Genomic DNA, 21166 nt, shown 5'->3' with positions numbered 1-21166 from the left:
TTTACCCTGTAGCATTTCAAAGTTTTTTCTCATAAACACACACATACACATACACATACACATACACGTACACATGCACACGCACACACATGCATGCATACACACACAAGTTTGGAAGAAAATGGGGGGAATGAACACAATGATAGGTCCTCTTGCCAACTTTAGGCATTTCCCCGTCTCTTCCTAACAATTACCAAAATTGATTTTTGTAGTATCAAATGCCCACTGACCCTCATTGTTGCAATTATATCCCAAGCCCCAGGTCATCTCCCTGCATTTCTTTACAATATTACCTCCTAGTCAGAGTTAATCTTGCCAGTCACACTTTGTCTTAATTCCTCTACCCATTTTATCCTCTGTTCTACCTTAAACATCAGCTTCACCTCACTCTTGGATTACTGCTTCCTATATTTCCAGACCACTCCCCTTAATGCGTCAACTTTTATACTCTTTGGCTACCCTAAGACATCCAATCCATTAATTCCACCACATTTTTACTGTCTCTCAAGTGTCTGAATTGTTTAACTTCTCTCATTAACTATGTAAATTTTAGCAGTTAATATTTATTTAGTCTTTCCTTCGATGTAGCCTTCAGCATTGGACATGTCTTTTATTCTTCCTATTCTCAACAAAATGACGACTTTACAGAATCTTTGCTGCCTATTTTATAACTGTGATTGTGTGACCAAATTTGGAGAATAATATCTAAGAATAATAAAGAAGTCTTATTTTAAATTGGTAGTCATAAACATTACGTTGATCCTTAATGCCGAAAAACGGAAAAGCAATAATTATTCTTCCATTTTTCTTAATGTTAGTTTTTCTCTTTTCTCAATACTTCATCCCCCTACACAGAAAGAAACTGGATTTACATCTCATCTGAAACAATCCCCACCTACGAAAAATAGCAGACAAAATATATGGTGGAATAAATTTTTGAAGTCACTTTACATGAGGTTAAAAAAACAGCAACCTTGGGAGACAGGCAGCAAATGTGTTTTTTGTTTATTTACTCAGTTTACAGCATTTAGTTTTTGGGCTGAGGCACAGAAAGAGAAACCTAGATAGTGCCTGGAAGATTCCTTGAACTGAGGAGGTTGAGATCAGTGCCTAGGGAGACAAGGGTAGAGAAGACAGCTGCACAGAGAACTCCTGAGATCTGCAGAGTATCCCCTTTCATAACTCAGGAGAATATTGATTGGAGATTAGGTAGGAAACTACCTAAGGCTAGAAAAGAAGCATTTGAAAGTATCAGAGGAAACTTGGCCCAATACTTAAACAAGGCTGGGAATAGTGAGTTTCTATTGGCCAGTTGGAAAACCACATAATTTGCAGGGCATTGGAGAGGGTAAGGAGAAGAATTTTGCTTGTGTAATGGAAGATAATTAGCCCTAGACTAAAGACTGCTCTGATCTAACCCAATAATTCTTAAAGTTAATACCCAAAGGATAAAATGTTTCCAAGTAATTTAAAAGTTTCACAGACAAGAAGGTAAAATCTCAATGTCTGGTATTTTATAAAAATTATCAGGCATGTAATTTAAAAAGGGAAGAAAATAATACCTATTATGGAGAAAAAAAGTCAATCAATCAAAATTGGCTCATACTACTCAGATATTAGAAATAATAGACATGAGCATATTAGAAAGTTATAATTGAAGTTCACATTTAAAAAGTTAGAAATAGTTATCTAAGACATAAACGTGACCTAAGTCAAACTTCCAAAGATGAAATCAATATTGTCTGAGATGAAAAAAAACCACACTGAATGGGATTAGAGGTAGATTCAATATTGCAGATAAGAAGAGTAGTAAATTTGAAGCTACAACCACAGGACCTATCTAAAATGAAACACACCAATAAAAATCATTAGAACAAGTGAAAAGTTCATCACTGAGCTCTTAGACAACTTTAATTGGCCTAATATATGTGTAATTTGAGTCCCTTAGATATATGAAAGAAAGGCTGTTACAAAAAATATTTGAAGAAATAATGACTAAAATATTTCCAAAATTGTCAAAAAATACATATCTAAAAACCCAAAAAGTTAAACAAGCCCAAGCACAAGAAATACATATAAAAGTATACCAAGATAAGTAATAATTAAATTGTTTTTTAAAACAATGATAAAGATAAAATTGACATATAGGGTCTAATTAAACTTCAGAGCAACTGCACAGTAAAATAGACTATCAACAGAGTAAACGGACAACCAACAGAATGGGAGAAAAATTTTGCAAACTATGCATCCGACAAAGGTTTAATACCCAGCATCCATAAGAAACTGAAACAAATTTACAAGAGGAGAACAAACAACCTCATTAAAAAGTACAAAAGACATGAATAGACACTTTTCAAAAGAAAGTATACATGCAGCCAACAAGAATTTGAAAAAAAGCTCAACATCACTGATCATTAGAGAAATATAAATCAAAACCACAATGAGATAGTATCTCACACTAGTCAGAATGGTTATTAAAGTCAAAAAATAACAGAAGCTGATGAGTTGTGGAGAAAAATGAATGCTTATACACTGTTGGTGGGAGTGTAAAGTAGTTCAACCATTGTGGAAAGCAGTATGGTGATTCCTCAAAGAGCTAACAGCAGAACTTCCATTTGACCCAGCAATCCCATAACTGGTATATACTCAGAGGAATAAAAATCATTCTACCATAAAGTCACATGCATGTGAATGTTCATTGCAGCACTATTCACAATAGCAAACCCAGGAAATCAACCCAAATGCCCATCAATGACAAATTGGATAAAGAAAATATGGTATATATATGTCATGGACTACTATGCAGTCATAAAAAAGAAAAAAGATCATGTCTTTTGCAGGAACATGAATAAAGGTGAGGACTATTAGTTTTAGCAAACTAACACAGAAACAGAAAACTAAATACCACATGTTCTCATTTATAAGTGGGAGCTAAATGATGAGAACTCACGAACACAAAGAAGGGAACAACAGACATTTGGGTCTACTTGAGGGTGAAGGATGGGAGGAGGGAGAGAAGCAGCAAAAAATAACTTTTAAGTACTAGGCTTAATACCTGGCTGATCTAATAATCTATACAACAAACCCCTATGACACTAGTTTACCTACATAACAAACCTGCACATTTTCCCCTGAACCTAAAAGTTATAAAAATAAATAAATATAGTATATATATATATATAAAATTATAAAATAAATAAGAGGCAAAAAAACATTTTGTGCAAAGGAAAAAATAAAAGTAATAGCATATTTCTCATCAGAAAAATGCAATATAGAAAAATGTGTTGCAACACTTCCAAGTTACACAAATATAAAAATAAACAAATATATAACTTGACATTCAGCAGAAATATGTTTCAAAATTAGAGGGTAAATTTCTAGTTCTAGGATGTAATGCTGTAGATTCAATTTTCCTTGTTACTTTTCTCTAAATAAAACTAAAATCCTTGGAAATAATTCAACAGTCAGCTGTTACATGGTTCTGAAATTTGGAAAGAAAGTGGACTGTCTAGGACATCAGAGTTTGAAGAAAGATGCCAGAATGGATTGCTTGTGTTTTTGTCTTATCGATCCCTAACTGTGGGTGAAGATGCTTGTAACCCAGAACCACAAGTAGGTATACAAAAAAGTAAATAAAGTCGTGTGCAGTGGCTCACGCCTGTAATCACAGCACTTTGGGAGGCCAAGGGGGGGCAGATCACAAGGTCAGGAGTTTGAGACCAGCCTTGCCAATATGGTGAAACCCCATCTCTACTAAAAATACAAAAATTAGCCAGGTGTGGTGGTGGGTGACTGTGATCCCAGCTACTGAGGCAGGAGAATCACTTGAACCCGGGAAGCAGAGGTTGCAGTGAGCCGAGATCGCCCCATTGCACTCCAGCCTGGGCGACAGAGCAAGACTCCGTCAAAAAAAAAAAAAAAAAAGAAAAAGAAAGAGAGAAAGAGGGAGGGAGGGAGGCAGGAAGGAAGGAAAGAAGGAAGGAAGGAAGGAAGGAAGATAAAAATAAAAATGTACCCTTCTTTGCCAAAAGACAGGGAAAGGGAAAGCCTAGCAGAGATTTCCTTAGTGGTAAGCACCCCTTCTGACTTCTGACTGAAGCCTTTAATATCTGTAGTCATTAACAGGAATGTGTATAAATAAATAGAAAATTAATTAATTAACTAACTTATTTTATTAAATAATTGCATGCCTATTAAGTAAATATATGTCATGAACTGTCTCTGCCACATGATTTTATCTTCAAGAAGTTTATATTTTAGTACAGGAGACACTAAGTAAGCAATTATGATCAGTGTAATAGAAGTAAACATAGGGATCTATAGGAGTATGGAATTGGGGGTCTCAGACATGATTGAAATTATGTAAATGTAGGTATGGAATTTTTCTCACTGGTAATGATTCTTGGGCTAAATTTTAAAATACAAATAAGCATTATTTAGGGGGAAAAGGAGAAAGTTAGGTGTTCCAAGCAAAGGCGACAGCATGTGAGAATATAATAAGATGGGGAACAGCATGTTAATTGTTATTTTCAGCTACTGTTACACCTTAGTAATTTAAACAACACTGAGGAAATAGATGAGTTCCAGAGAGGAAACTCAGAACACCTGAACAGAATAACATTGTGAAAACTGGGAAAGTAGATACTGGCTGAAAAACTCACCTGCAAACATGCTGAGAGTAATGTTGTGCCATATTTGCTTGGCCATCTGGCAATATTTCTGAACTATGATGTCAGACCAAGACAAAAATTTGGCAAGCAATGTAAATTATGGTACTCAAAAATTAATGACCATGTCTCCTACAAGCAATAGAACCACATTACTGGGTCAGTGTTATGTTTTCTCAGAATGCTCTGTTAATTGGGCCTCATTCATGTCTTTTTTCCTCACTGTACTTTCCCCTGAAGGCAAAATTTTTATTTTCTTATAAGTGTATACTATAAAACTAGTTAATACCACGTCTTTTTCTCACCTACAAGTCATTTTTATATCTTCCAGAAGACTATTAATGGGTATGTGTTTATTTCCTACATGTCAGTTTTATATTTCAAGTTTCAGAATTCACCATTTTTCCAAGATATCTACAACTTTGCAATGCGTGTCCTTGCATGTAGTCATCAAGAAGTAGATTATACTTCCCCACTCTTAGATTGTAGAGTGGCTGTATGCCTTGTTTTAACAACAACAAAATGCATAGACATTTGTGGTGTGCTAGTTCTGAATTTAGACATCAAGATGAATTGTGTGTGGCTAACTCTGTCTCTTGAGATCACTGTGTGAATAAGCCCAAACAAACCTGCTGAAGGATGAGAGACCATCTATATCAGAGTCAATTCACTTCAACTGAAACTATTAGACATCATCCATCCCCAGCCTATTTCTAGATTTATGCAGAAGTCTGACTGAAACTAAATTTCAAAGATGAATAAATATGTATTGTCCTATGCCATTGGATTTATATGTGGTTTGTTTCACAGCATTAGAGAAGCAATACATAACACATAAAACACTATATTACTAAAGGTGAATAGTGATGCTGTAATATGATCTTGTGCCTGCTCTCTCTTTATCCTTGCTAAAGTATACTTGCCACTTTTCTATTAGGTCGCCCAGAAGTACTTAATTGCAAAGTGGAGAGTACAGTTAATTTAAATTTAAGTGCATTGAAACGTTTGCTGAGTGCTATAAGTGTGAGAATCACCTTCTTTTTTTTTTTTTTCAATTGAATGCAATATTTGTTCTCAATAAGACCTCAACATAAAAGCCAAAATACGGCCACCTGCAGAGGCAAGATGTACCTCTGACTTCATATCTTGTTTAGATGCCACACATATATCAAGAGGATATGAGAAGGTTTATCACTCACATAATGAGACTTTTTAGGAACCCAGGACAACTAACAAGCAGGTACAAAAATAGCCTGAGAAGGCCAAGAAAGTTTATTTTTTTAAGGTAATTGGGGATGTGGCTGGGTGAGAATTCCCTTATGTAGTTTGCACTCTCCTCTGGTGCCAAAGGTGCAGGCTCTCCTATTAACTTGTGCAGATATAGGAGGAAAGAACAACAGGCAGGTGTGAGTTATAAAAGTGGTCAGAAATCAGACATCAAAAATGATGTGAAAGACTATTACAATTAAATGCTGATGTTTACCTGATGATGGAAACATGGCATATTTCATTCAATAAAATTGGAACTTTTTCAAGTAAGCTATTATGGTTCCCTATGCAGCCTAGCACCCCAGATCGGAGAGGGAGATGGAAGTTCCATTGAATGCCTGCTCAAGAGTCAAGCGCTGTGTGTTGTGAGAATTGTTATGAGTGCCTCGTTCACTATCCCTGATATCTGGAGCTCCAAAAAGGATAAGGGGTATGTTGATGAGGCCTTGTCATGTGGCTTATATTGCAGATGTAGAGAGACATGTATGACCTACTTTATCTATGAGAGGTAAGGGATTTCTACCGTTCTTTACCCCAAAAAAAGGCAAAGTTGTTAAGAAATTATTATTGCTGTCATTGGATTGCCAGATAGACAAACTAGAAGGAGGGTTGAAGTTTAAAAGCTGTCAGCAAGGAAACATCAAAAAGGAAGTCAGTTTATTACAAGGGAAAAGTTAAAATTATATTTGTGAGAGATTATATTCATGAAACACTTGAAAATGGAAGGCACAGGTTTACTTTAAAATCTTGTATAATTCTTACTCTCTGGCAATAACGTTTATTAGGTATATGTGATTAAAGAAGTAAAAGGTAGAGAAGTAAAGACTAGCGAAAACAAAAAACTATATATGGGACAAAATATAGATTGGTAATTATCAGAAGGAATGAGACACAGACACAATTTGGAAAGGGACATTTTAGAAAAAGTAAGTAATCAGTGAGATAAAACTTGATTTCTACATTTTCATTTGGAATATGTGCATATAATTTATCATCCATAGTTATTTTATATTTTGATAGTTTTTTAGTAAAATGGTATATATTTGTGGGAGAAATGAAATGCAACATCACCAAAAGTCATAGCACTTCACATATTTTCTTTCAAAAATTAATACACAGAATATATAGAATAATAAAACAGAATATTGACAACAAATAACTTTATAAATGTTAGTTTTCTAATTTTTTCATAAGAATGTAACAAGATTGATTTTATAAATGAGGAAAATTTAATTTACAGTGAAATTTTTAAATCTTAAATGCAATAGGATATAAACCAATGTATAGAATATTTAATATAAATACATATAATAAATAGACTGTGGAAATATAATCATATAGAATATATTCTTTTTTAGCAGATGTATTGATATATACTTAGTACAAAATTCACCCATTTAAAGTGTGAAATCCAATTTTTAAATTATATTAACAGGATTATTTAAGGATCATCACAATTTAATTTTATAGCATTTCTTGCTCTTAAAATGAAACACGTGTAAACTATAGGCTTTAGGTGAAAATTATGTGTCAGTGTAGGTTCATCAGTTGTAACAAAGGTACCACTCTGGTTGGGAATATTGATAATGAGGGAAACTATGTATATGTTGGAGCAGAGAATATGTGGGATATCTCTGTACCTTCCTCTATTTTTTCTGTGAACCAAAAACTGCTCTAAAATATAAAGTGTATATATATATTTAAAAGGTGTATGAGTAATGATGATAAAACGTGATTTGGAAAACACTCACAATATATAAGAAAGAAGAACTTTTTGAAGTCACTGGAAAGCATCGAAGAGCAGATAGAAGCCTGGAGGTAGTTACCCTTTGAAATACTGCAAAAGGAAAGGATAAAATTTAGAGCTGTAGATTGTCTTTGTGGCTGTCTTCACTGAGGGCACATCCCAATACAACAGTTACAGCAGCACAAAGCCATAGCCTTACATGCTCACTGTGACAGAGAACAAAGTTCAGGAATGTATAAAAATAGCTGGGAACTAAAACAGGAAGCCCTAGATTTAAGAGTACCACAGAACAACTAAAAGAATGGGAGTAAATTTATATATACATCTCCCAAATCCTTCATTGATCCTTAACATACAAATGTCTAGGGGACATCCCAGGGTTTTTCTTCCCCCCAAAGCAGAAAGAAACCAGAAAGTGATCTACACATGAATGAAAAAAACTCACTGTGTCACCTCTGCAAGTTTGGGGCTTTGTTGATTGTGCCTTTGTGAATCTATGAGCAGCTTTGGGAGCAGAAAGCTGAAACACTAGTGCTTTGGTCTATCGAAGGATATAAAACGCACAAATGGCAGAGAAAGTGGAAATTTACAAAGAACGCCCCAGAAGTAAGACAACCACAGAAAGGGTGAGGCTAAACCTTTGAGGATAAACAGCTGAAATTGTCTGTGTAGACACAGAGGACATTCATGGGAGACAGGCTAAAAAACAAAACAAAAAAAAGTCAGCAGCAGGAACCTGAAAAAACTGAGAGAAGATATCACATTCCAGAGAAATACAGTTTTCAGTGTGAGTTCAGACAACTTAATTGTCTACTAGAAAAACAACCCAACAAATTTTATAAGAACATAACATAAAGTGAATACAATGCATTTTCTACAATATCCAGTCTTTAGCCAAAAATTAGTAGATATGAAAATTAAAAGAAAAATGTGACCCACTCACAGGAGGAAAAAAATGCAGTTAATAGAAAATGATTCTGAGGTATTGCTGTTGTTAATATTTCAAATCAGCCAGTTTATAAATATGTTAAAATAACTAAAGAAAAACATAACAAAAATGTGAGATCTTAATGAGTGAAGAGAATGACAACAAAAAAATAAGAAAAGAAAAAGTCAGGATCTGAAAATTATAATAGGTGAAACAAATTTTACATGATCAACACAGCAGATTAACGATGACGAAATAAAGAGTAAATTTTATCACAAATTAATAGATACAAGAACAGATAGCAAAAATAATAATAAAACAATAAAAAACTGGGTGTCAAAGATACATCAAGTAGTTCAAAAAATACATAGTGTCTCTAAAACAAAGAGACAGAAATGAGTAGACAAATATTTGAAGAAATACTGGCCAAAATTTGCACAAATCTAATTAAAATTATTAAATTTTAGAGCCAGTAAACCAAATGAGTCCTAAAATGTATAAATTACAAGAACACACTGTCTAGCAACTTCATATACTAATTGCCCAGAGTCCAGTTTTCTTTTGACAGCAGCAAAAGAAAACTGATTTATTACATAATGAGTGAACAAAGGTATGATTAAAACCTAACTTCTCACTAGAGACAATGGAGGCCACCAAGTATTTAAATGGCATAAATGAAAGGCTAAAAGACAAAGAAAAAAGTGATATCTCAATGGTCTAAAATTTGTAAGAATCATTTTGGACCTATCTCATTCCTACCTATCATGTCAAGTTGCTTCAGAGACACAACAAACATTTTAGTTAACAAAATTTAACAAAAGAAGAAAAATACTGCTCCTTCTTTTCTGGAAATAAAAATTTACACATCACCATTTGAGGAATATAGATAATACTGTCCTTTATACTAGAAGAAAATTTCTAAAAGTGAAAGAAGAGAAACACTTTTATTAGTACAGCTGTCCTATTGCAATGTGACTATCAGAATAATTTATTTTATATTTGTTATATTAATATATCAACATTTTTTATATATTCACCTTAAAACAACTTGGGTTTAGCCACAACATCAAATCTGTAAAAACTGGATTGAGAAAATCATTTTCTGGGCTTGAGTGTAACTACTCTAATTGTTAAAGCCTAGAAAGAATTGTAGGGTTACAAAAGGTTACAGCCTAGAAAGAATTGTAGAAAACTAAATTTCATTTCTGCCTTCTTCTGCCATGAATGTGCAAGCATAGAGTGTTTACTTTTATAATGATAGTTTTGTATTATTCACCGAAAACAATTATCACCATGAGATATTTTTTCTGCTTATAAGGTAAAGAAGAATTATTATATAATGAGTTAAATAGCATTTTCATCTGCCATGTCTGTTAGCCTGAGCTGAAATAATCTAATCTATTAAGGTATTTTGCTTCCTTTAAGAATAATTTTAGTGGCATATACTTTAAGTGATATGTCCCATTAAAATTATCTCGTTGAAAGCATCAATGCACATTTATTCTTAAAAAAATGACAGCTGACAGGAATTCTGTACATATTAACTTTAGTCCTCCGCTCATCTTTTATTTTTCGTATGAGACGATAGCATTCTAAAGAATTAATAAAAAATATCATTTTCTTGATGTGGAGATTAATAGGATGTTAAAGTTTTAAGAACATTCAACGGATTAGAAAGGGATTATCTGGTTTAAAGTCACAAGAGAAAGGAATACAGTAAATTGCTGTTATACTTGGGAAATTTATTCATAAGTAGAAATTATGTGATATAACAGAGGAGTTATACAGTTCAATCTACTTTAGAAAAGATAAAACTATGCCAAAATGACTAACCCATGGGTAATAGCTATCAGCCATTATTGTCATAGTTTCCCAAGTCCTAGACAGGTATTATTGTTATATATTGTACTAAATTTAAAATTTTAAAGGAAAGTCAAAATTGGGGCAACAGTCTTTGATAAATATTATAGCATATGATAATCATTTAAACAATTAAATCAAATGTAATAAGCCAACTCTCCATTATCATGATTACATATAGAAAATGTTAAATACTGATTTTTTTCAATGAATTTACATGTTCCCCTATTTATAAAAATTTAAGAAAGATCTTAAGACGCATCCACACACATTAAGGTAACAGTACTATTCAGATTAGTGAATGTCAAAAAAATCTGTCTCAATTTTATAATTAGAAGGTTCAAGCCATAATTAATCAGCATTCAAGGGTAAGATATATTCCACCTTTCCCTCATGTAGATTGGCTTTCCTTTGCCCAGTACCCTTAGGTCCCCACTGGCTAGCGGTAAATGTGTGAGATGCAAGTGGAGGATATTGCCTGGTAGGCAGACTGGGTGAGAGGAATCTTTCTTGTCTGACTATTGGCTTCAGGCTTACTGGGTCTGGAGATAGTGAAAATGTATGACGATTTGAAGGTGCTTAGGAGGTAACAACTGCAACCCTTTAATTCTAATTTCTGTGAATGGGCAATCTACGTTGTGCTTCAGGTAATCTTTCAGGGTCCCTCCGTGGCATGAGTTTGTCTTTTACCACATGTAAATATTAGCTGAAGGAATCTCCTTGCCTTCTGGCAGTAACTGTTTGTCAATATACTGAGAAGCTTTGGACCACTTTTTCTCTCACTGGTTCACTGCTGGCTCAGAGAATATTCATCAACTTTCTTGCCCTGATTATCTTTGAAAGTACCCTCTTCTCCTGACAGACCTATTTTTATTCTGCCACATTTGCAAATTTGGAGAAAAGTCAGGAAATAGGCCATCTATTACCCCAGTGCAGGGACGTTGCCGTCTCTCTGAATGACCATAAAAAAAAAAAAAGAAAACTCTTCTGATGAAATAAGTGTAATCTGTCCCTCTTCTACCTCCTTGGGATTCAGTAAGGGTAAGGGAGGAATGAAGGCAGGACATTCTGAGTGGTGCAATTCTCTTAAAAAAAAAAAAGTCTACATAATATAGATAATTCTCTTCCCTTTACTCTGATTCCTTTTAAATCTGTGATATGGCCCAAAGGTTCGAGAGATATGGAATTGATTTCTGGAAATGTCCTTTGTAAAATGGGACTGCACTAATCTGCATTTGTAATCTTATATCTATTGTATAGACAGACATACACACACCCACACACACACACAAACACGCACACACACACACGTATATTTAATTTATTTATGTTGCCCAGGCTGGAATGCAGTGATACAATCACGCATGGCTCACTGCAGCCTTGACCTCCCAACTCAGCTGATCCTCCCACTACAGACTCTCAAGTAGCTGAGACTACAGACGCATGCCACTATGACCAGCTAATTAAAAAAAAAAAAATTTGTACATGTGGGGTCTCACTTTGTTGCCCAGCCTGGTCTTAAACTCCTGGACTCAAGCAATTATCCTGCCTCAGTCTCCCAAAGTGCTGGGATTACGGGCATACCACACCTGGCTTCTATTTTATTTTTGTGTCTTGACTAAAATTTCAATTTTAACATCACTTAGAAATATTGAAATAATAAAGTGAGCATATTTCAATTCATTATCTTACAAATTTAAATTATTTTTATTTGTCTAGATTTCCAACTGTGAAATTTACGGGCCAATTATTTTAAAGATTTTAAGGGTCTCAATACACATTTAGAATTATTTTCCACCAAACTTAAACTTTCACTCCTACTATCAGTGTATGAAAATACTCCTAGGTGAAATATAGCATTTGATTAGAATTAAATGTTAAATTTTTTATTCACTGATAATGTTATAAAATTTGTAGGATAATTTGTTTTTTCACTTCTGTTAGGCTTCAAGTAAATTATTTTTAAATTATTGGTGCCATAATTTATAATCACATTATCCCTAAAAGTCTTTTTAAAAATTTTTAAATTTATTTTTAATGATACATAAATGTAATATCTTCAGAGTACATGTGATATTTTGATACATTTATATAATGTGTATAATCAAATCAAGGTAATTGGATTATCCATTATCTTAAGCATGTTTCATTTTTTATGCTGAGAACATCTGATTGTTCTCTACTGGGTGTTTTGAAATATACAACAGATTATTGTTTATCGTTGTCACTTTACTGATTTGTAAAACACTAGGTTTTATGTCTTCTATCTATCTGTATTTTTAAACCCATTAATCAAATTCCATTCATCCCTACTCACTCTTCCTGACCTCTGACAACAAGCAATCTACTCTCTACCTTCAGGAGATCCACTTTTTCGGCTTTCGTGTCTGAGTGAAAACATACAGTATTTGCCTTTCTGTGCTTTGCTTATTTCACTTAAAATAATCTCCTACAGTTCTATCCATGTTGCTGCAAATGACAAGACCTCATTTTTTTATGGTTGAATAATACTTACTGTGTATATAGACTGCATTTTCTTTATCTGTTTATTTGTTGATGGGCAGTTAGGTGATTCAAAATTTTGACTATTGTGAATAATGCTGCAATAAAAGTGGAAGTACAGATATCTCTCTGATTCAGTAATTTCCTTTCTTTGGTGTATATATCCAGTGGTGAAACTACTTAACCATATAGTAGTTCTATTTTTAGTTTTCTGAGGAATCTTCCTGTTGTTTTCCATAGTGGTTGTACTAATTTACATTTCCACTAACAATGTACAAGGCTTCCCCTTTCTCCACATTCTTGCTAGCATCCTTATTCCCTGTCTTTCTGAGAAAAGCCATTCTAACTGGGGTGAGATGGTATTTCACTGTACTTTTGATTTGTGTTTCTCTGATAATTAGTGATGCTGAGCATTTTTTCATATATCTGTTGACTATATGTCTTCTTTTGAGAAATGATTATTCTGATGTTTACCAGTTTTTTAATCTTATGTTTCTTGCTACTGAACTGTTGGTGTTATGTGTATGTGTGTGTATACACATATATATGTGTATGTGTGTGTATATATATATATTTTAATTAATCCCTTGTCAGATGAATAGTTTATAAATATTTTCTCCCATTTTGTAGTTTAACTCTTCGCTTTGTTGTTTCCTTTGCTATGCAGAAGACTTTTGTCTTCATAAAATCTTATTTGTCTATTTTTCCTTTTGTTGTCTGTGATTGTGAGTTCTTAGTCAAAAATATCTTGGCTGAGACAAGTGTCCTGAAGCATTTCCCTAATATTTTCTCATAGCAGTTTCATAGATTCAAATGTTAAATTTAAGTCTTCAATCCATTTTGATTTGATTTTTGTAGGTAATGAGAGATAAACACCCAGTTTCATTTTTTGCATGTAGATATCAAGTTTTCCACTTGTCTTTTTGTCTTCTCCTGAACACTCCAAACTTTTCTAAACTCTGTACATTATCCAGTTCCAGAGCCACTTTCACATTTGTAGGTATCTTTATAGCAATGCCCTGCTACTCAGTACCAATTTCCTGTCTTAGTCAATTTGCATTACTATAAACAAATACCCTAGGGCGAAAAATGTATAATGAAAAGAGGTTTATTTGGCTCACAGTTCTTCAGGCTATCAAAAAAGAATAGCATCAGCATCTGCTTCTGGTGAATGCCTCCAGCTGTTTCCACTAATGATGGAGGGGAAAAGGTAGCTGGTGGGTACAGAGATCACATGGTGAGAGAAGAAATGAGAGATAAAGGGGAGATTCTAGGCTCTTTTTTAAAAAAGCTTTCTCAGGAACTAATAATGTGAGAAATATCTCAAACTCTCACCCCTCAGGACGGGATTGATCTGTTTATAAGGGATTTGCCTCCATTACCCAAACATCTCTCTTTAGGCTCCACCTTCAACATTGGGTGATCTCAATTCAATTTGATGTCAAAAGGGTAAAAAATCCAAACTAGAGCAAGAATGTTCCATTTGCTGATGAAAAAAATTGTATATTCTGTAGCAGTTGGGTGAAATACTCTGTAAATGTCAGGTTGAACTATTTAGTCCGGTGCTTAGCTTAACTTTAATGTTTCTTTAATTTTCTGTCTGGGTTACCTGCCATTACTAAGAGTAGGATGTTGAAGTCCTCTGCTATTATTATATTGCAGTTTATCTCTCTTTCTAGATGTATTAATTAATGTTTGCGTTATATACATGGGTGCTGCAGTGTTGAGTACATACATATTTATAATGTAATATTTCCTTGTTTAACTGACCCTTTTATCATTTTCTAGTGTCTTTTTTTGTTTTACAGTTTTTGACATGTAAAATATTTTATCAGATATAAGTATCACTACTTCAGTCTTGTTTAATTTTTATTTCCATAGAATATCTTTCTCTACTGCATCACTTTTTGTGTATCTTTATAGGTGAAGTGTTTTTTATTGTTGTTGTTGTTGGTTTTGTTTGTTTGTTTGTTTGTTTCCCTGAGATGGAGTCTTACTCTGTTCCCCAGGCTGGAGTGCAGTGGTGCAATCTTGGCTCATTGCATCCACCACCTCCCAAGTTCAAGCAATTCTCCTGCCTAAGCCTCTCAAGTAGCTGGGACTACAGGCATGCACCACCACACCCAGCTAATTTTTGTATTTTTAGTAGAGACAGGGTATCACCATATTGGCCAAGCTGGTCTCGAACTCCTGACCTTGTGATATGCCTGCCTCGGCCTCCCAAAGTGCTGGGATTACAGGTATGAGCCACCATGCCCAGCTGAAGAGGTTTTCATATTTGCAGCATTTACTTGGATCTTGTTTCATTTATCCTCTCTGCATCTTTTAATTGGAGAATTGAGACTATTTACATCCAACGCTATTATTAATAGATAAGGACTTACTACTGCCATTTTGTTACTTGTTTTCTCGTCATTTTATATATCCTCTCTTCTTTTCTTAGTAAAGTGAAAACTAAATTAACCACTCTCCTTTTTATTACTACCTTCCTTTGTTGTTAAGTAATTTTCTCTGTTGGTATGCTTTAATTCATTGATTTTAATTTTTATTGTATTTATTATAGGTTTTCACTTTGTAGTTAACTTGAGACTTAACAAAAATCAACTGATAGTTACAGTAAGTTATTTTAAACAGATGACAACTTTTCTCTGATTGCAAAGAAAAAAAAACAGAAACAGAGGAAAAGCTTTAAAACTCTACACTTTAACTCCATGCCACCATATTTTGACTTTCTATTGTCCCAGTTTACATGTTTTTATATTTGTTATCTCTTAATATGTTACTGTAGCTATTATTGTTTTTGGTAGATTTGTCTTTTAGTCTTCAGGGTAGAGTTATGTGTGGAATGCATAGCACAATTACAGGGTTAGAGTATTCTAAGTTGTGTACTTACTTTTCCAGAGTTTTATACTTTCAAATAGTTTCTTTTTGCATGTTAGTAGTTTTTTCTTTCATATTGAAGAACTTCCCTTAGTATTTCTTGTAAGACAGGTCTGATGGTAATGAAGTCCCTCATCTATTGTTTGGGAAAAACTATTTCTTCTTCATCTTTAAAGGAAAGCTTTATTAGATACAAAATTCTTGGTTTGCAGTCTTTTTCATTCTGTACTTTGAATATGCCATTCCCACTTTCTCCTGGCCTGAATGATTTCTGTTAAGATGTCAGTTGTCAAATGAATTTGAGCTTCTTTTGTGTTATTTGCTTCTTTTCTCTCGCTGATTTTTTTTTCTTTTCTTTGTTCTTAACTTTTGAGAGTTTTCTTATTATATACCTTGGGATAGTTTTATTTAGGTTTAATCTTTTTGGTGTTCTGTGACTTTCCTGTATCTGGGTATTTATATCTTTTGCAAATTTTGAAAAAGTTTTTGTTGTTACTTCAAACACACTTTCTATTCCTTATTCTTGATAAATTCACTTTGAACATTAGTAATTGTTGGATTTACATCTTTGAAGTAATTTTCTAATCTTCTAGTTGTTCTTCATTTATTTTCATGTTTTCCCCTCTTAAGACTGTGTATTCTTCTATAGCCTGTCTTTGAGCTCACTGTCTTTCCTCTGCTCAATCCATTCTGCTGTTGAGAGCACCTGATAAATTTTTCAGTTCAGCAAATGTATTTCTCAGTTCCAGGATTTCTGTTTTATGTTTCATTATTACTAATTCTATGTCTTTGTTACATTACTGTGGTAAATTTCTAAACTGTGTTCTGTGTTATTTTGGAAGTTTCTGTTTTCTAAAAACTGCTAGTTTAAATTCTTTATCAGGGAGCTCACCTATCACTGTCTCATTGGGTTTGGTCACTGGTGTCTTGTTTTGTCCATTTGTGGAAGTCATGGTTTCTTGTTTGCTATTTTTTCTTGTGGACATACATCATTTTTTGCATTGTAAGATTAGCTATTTATACCAGTCTTCTCTGTTTGGCTTGCTTTGATTTGCATTTGTTATGTTTGCATAGAGATTTCTGTGGAACATACCTGTTGAATTCCCTTTTACTGCTGAGTCACTGTCTGCCTTTTCGGCACTAGCTGTAGCCTTAGGCCCAGGTTTTCCTCAGCTTTAGCAAACATGGAAGGCTGCCATTCCCATATGAGGAAGGTAACAAAAGAGAAAGTCTGGCAGTGCAGGAGGGATGGCTAGATGTTCATGCCCAGGAGACCCGTGGAATGTACTGCCTACCTTGTGATGCTGCTTAACGACCACTCTTATCTGATACCTAATTTGGCTGATACATAGAGCAGAGTTTTCTGGTCGGAGGATGCTAGTCCTACTTCCATCTTTTGTCTCTGCTGTCCTTAGGAATTTTTTTCCCTTCAGGCACTTGTGATGTTCCCTTGGGTTTAAGTAGGGATAAGTCTTCTGACAGAAAACCCAGGATGGTGGTAAAGCTTGATATCACTCTTTCCAGTGAAGTAACCAGGAGTCGAGGAAAAATTTCGCATGCTTGATGTCTGGCAGATTAGGAAAAGGGCATCATAGATATAAAAGTTAGATTCTTCTATTGTCTGCATAACGTATTTTTCACTTCCTTGCAGCCCTGGGGACTGCATTATTATCATATTTAAATTCAGGGATATTGCTAATAAGAATCTTGGTACTTTGTTTTTGATTTTCTGTGGAAGGGGACAAGTGAAGAAAGCTTGCTTGTAGTGTGCCACTTTAGTGACATCCAGATTTCTATCCCTGAAAAATTCTATATCTAATATTATCACGGCTTTCTCTACCTAGTTGGATGAAAATGAGCCTTTACCCCAAGATTAAATAGGATTTTGAAGGTAAAGAACTCGAAAAGTCTAAATAAATTATATATTCCAAAAAGTCATTCAATGATTCAAGAAAATTCTGTGAAATTTCACAGAGTTGCAATGTAAGAGATCATTTCTCAAAGTATGTTCTTTAATTTTATCCTTACTATAAATCTTCAGGGAGTAAGTTTATTTACATTTTATAAAACATAAACAGTTTCCAAAAATGATGCAGATAATTTGAAAAATGACTTTTCTAGTTTAATCATCTATGTTTATGTCCAACATGTTTATGAGACATTTTATAATAGTAACAATTAGGGATATCTCCCTCCCCAGAGACATCCCATTGTAGTAAAGATATAGTCTCCTACTTAACCTTTTTAGAGAAAACTGGTTAACTTTCAGAGTAGAAATAAGATTGTTCTCTCCAGAAGAAGGGTAGGTAGGCGCTACAATCTTAATATTCATGTTCCCCCAAATGGATATGTTGAAACCTAATCTCCAATATAATGGTATTAAAAGTTATTAAAAGGTGGAGCCTTTGGGAGGTGACTAAGTTGTAAGAAAATAGGCCTCATGAATGAGGTGCATGCTACTTGAAAAAGACCTCAGAGAGCTGCTTGTCTCTTCCACTATGTAAGGACACAGTGAGAAAGCACCATCTATGAACATGAAAGGGGATCTCACCAGACACAAAATCAGCTTGTACCTTGATTATGGACTTCCCAGCCTGTAGAATTATGAGAAATAAATTTTTGTTGTTTATAAACCACCCAGGTTATGGTATTTTGTTGTTGCAGTCCAAATAGACTAAGATACTGGGTCACTAAATGAGAGTTTCCTACTTACTAGGCAAAATGATGTGTACTCGTTGAAACTGTATATAACCATATTGAAATCCAAAAGATTTTACACAAAAAGCTTCTAGAACTAATAACTCAGTTGAGTAAGTTGGCAGGAGACAAGATCTATATACCAACAATGCATTGTATTTCTACATAGAAGCAATGAGAAATGGAATTTTAATTTATCTCTGTCTAGCTATCTACCTACCTGCCTTTAAATATATGAACCAACAGATACATAGGGACAGGTATACCTAAATGCATGCAAGATTTGTATGCAGAATACTACAAAACATTAATGAAATAAGTCAAGGAAGATATAAATAGAGAAATATACTGTGTTCATAAATTGGAAAACTCAAAATTGTTAGTAATTCTCTTCAGATCGACATATGGATTTAATGCTAACCAAATTAATATTCTAGCAAATAAACTATTTTTAAAATATTCATGGAAAAAAAACAAATAAATTAGAATGGCCAAAATAATTTTGACAAAGGAGAGTTGGAGGAATCTACTACCTAGTTTTAATACTATCAAGTTAAGTAATCTAGGCAGTGCCAAATTTCTTAAATTGTAGATATGTAAATACATGAAAGACTATAGGAGAGTTCAGAAATTTATCCATGCATATATGGTCATTTATTTTTGACAAAGTTGCAAAGAAAATTCATGAAAAAGGAATAAACATTTTTAAATTAGTGTTGCTGAATAAATTGGATATTCATGTACAAAAAAGTTCATTCATTTGTACTTCTTATCATTTATAAAAACTGATTAATTAATATTTTAAAATCTATGTGTTTATGAATGATTTTTTGCTTATGCATTCAATAACTTATATAAAATGTGAAGCAATATTTTGTACCAGGTAAGTTTACAGGTTATGGAATCAGGCCAACCAACCAGAGTACAAATTAAAATCTTCAACTCTGTATAACTTTGCAAATATAATTGATCTTTTATGGGTTTAGTTTCATTATTTGTGAAACTATTACATTTATACTTAGTTCATGGGGTTATGGTGATAATTAAATGAGGTTATTTATATAAATGATAATGAAAGAAAAATGTTTACTTATAATTACTTTGTGCTAGACATAAGCCTACAAGCTTTAGATGTATTGACTCTTTTACAGCTCACAACAAATCTATAATGAGTTACTTTCAATCCACGTTTGGTATATGAGAAAAGGAGGCATATCGAAATTAAGCAATATGCTTAATATTAGAGGCTTAGTTAAAGTGTTAGAGCTAGAACTATAACTCAGACTGCTAGAGACTATGCATTAATTACTCTGTTCTAGTATTAACACAGTGACCCATTGGAATGAGATGTGTTTATAATGTAATATATTTAGTATATAACATTATATAAACTAGATATATATTGTCTTTTGAACACATTGCACAGAAAATACATGAACCTTTTCTTGACAAGTCAGCGTTATCACTAATTCAATATTCGCAACGTAGGTTTTAAACTACTATACAGAAACTTTCTTTCTTTTTCTTTCTTTCTTTCCTTTCTTTCTTTCTCTCTTTCTTTCTCTCCTTCCTTCCTCCCCTCCCTAACTTCCGTCCTTCCTTCCTTCTCTCTTTCTTTCTTTCCTTCTTTCTTTCTTTTTCTTTCATAAACCTACTAGCTGTAACTGTATGTTATAGTTTAGTAAAATCTTTTCTCTTGCAAGACTTTTTCTCATCTAGATAATGACACAATGTAAAATTCATGAAAAAGTAGAGTAAGCAATTTGATATGTTCTCAACAAATATAAATTGTTATGAATTGATTTATGATCTAGTTGTTTTGTTCTAGAGATTTTTAGAAAATTGTATTCTTATTCTTAATTTCATTGTCAAAACAGTGATTATGCTAGTCATAATTATATTTTATGAGGAACTGCTTTAGTAAGTATCACATCCTCTTGCTTCAGGTGGATTAATGTAGTTTCATGTGTTTATTTATAGAGGCTACCAATATGATACAGATGACACAGAGAAAAGACAGAAAATATTAGTTTGATAATGTGTATAATTCATGCTAAATCAGTTATTATTTTCTATCACTCATATCCTAATGGAAATGAACATAAACATCTCATCAAGCAATTTTTCAGTTAGATGGTAGCATGGAGTATATTCAGAGTCAGATAGGCTTATACCATCATACCAGTACCTAAAAGTATCAGAGCAGAGTTATATATGTTTGAATTGTTATAAAGAACATGTAAATTTTTGGTAGAAATGTAAGAAAGAAGAAAAGGAGGAAAGTAACTGGCAAAGTTGGAGTAGGCTTTCAATTTGCCTTTGTACTTTTCTAATTATCTTTGTATAATTATAAGATGATTTTTCAAATTCAAAACACATAGTCATAATGGGAGTGGTTTTTATAGCAATTCTAAATGCAGAGAAGTCAAAATTGTGTATCAAGATTTCAAGCAAATTTTAGCCTTCTTTACATTAGATAGGCAGTATTTTGACATTATAGTTAGTGGCCTATAGTGAAAAAGTAAAATCTTCCATGATCATCGTTTTAAGGTGATATGAAGAAAAAAACAAGTAATATTTCTGGAGGCTGGGTTCTTTGTTATTACACAGCATGAA

The sequence above is a fragment of the Pongo pygmaeus genome, chromosome 2 (assembly GCF_028885625.2).
Source record: "Pongo pygmaeus isolate AG05252 chromosome 2, NHGRI_mPonPyg2-v2.0_pri, whole genome shotgun sequence".
NCBI lineage: Eukaryota > Metazoa > Chordata > Mammalia > Primates > Hominidae > Pongo > Pongo pygmaeus.
Note: the sequence above shows the minus strand (reverse complement) of the source record.